Below are 296 nucleotides of genomic sequence, written 5' to 3'. Positions count from 1 at the left end.
TAATATTGTAAATCAACTACACTTCAATAAAAAATCTTAAAAATTAAAGAAAAAAGACAGGGCCTTTAAAAAAGGTAGATAAAATTGTTGGAACAAAAACTTTTCCTTTGCTAACTTATGTTCCAGTGTCGAGGGTCTGCAAATTAACTGACTGTCAACAGATTAGCAGGAGAAAAGACAAGGATTATTCACATGTGTGCAGGAGCACTCATCAGTGACTGAATAGACAGAGGTAAAGGTTTGCGTACCAATATAACAAAAGTCAGGGGAGGAGTTAAGGGCTTCACTGGGATTGC

The sequence above is a fragment of the Camelus ferus genome, chromosome 2, assembly GCF_009834535.1.
Source record: "Camelus ferus isolate YT-003-E chromosome 2, BCGSAC_Cfer_1.0, whole genome shotgun sequence".
NCBI classification, from domain to species: domain Eukaryota; kingdom Metazoa; phylum Chordata; class Mammalia; order Artiodactyla; family Camelidae; genus Camelus; species Camelus ferus.
The sequence above is the reverse complement of the archived record's forward strand: the minus strand, read 5'-3'. Positions refer to the sequence as shown.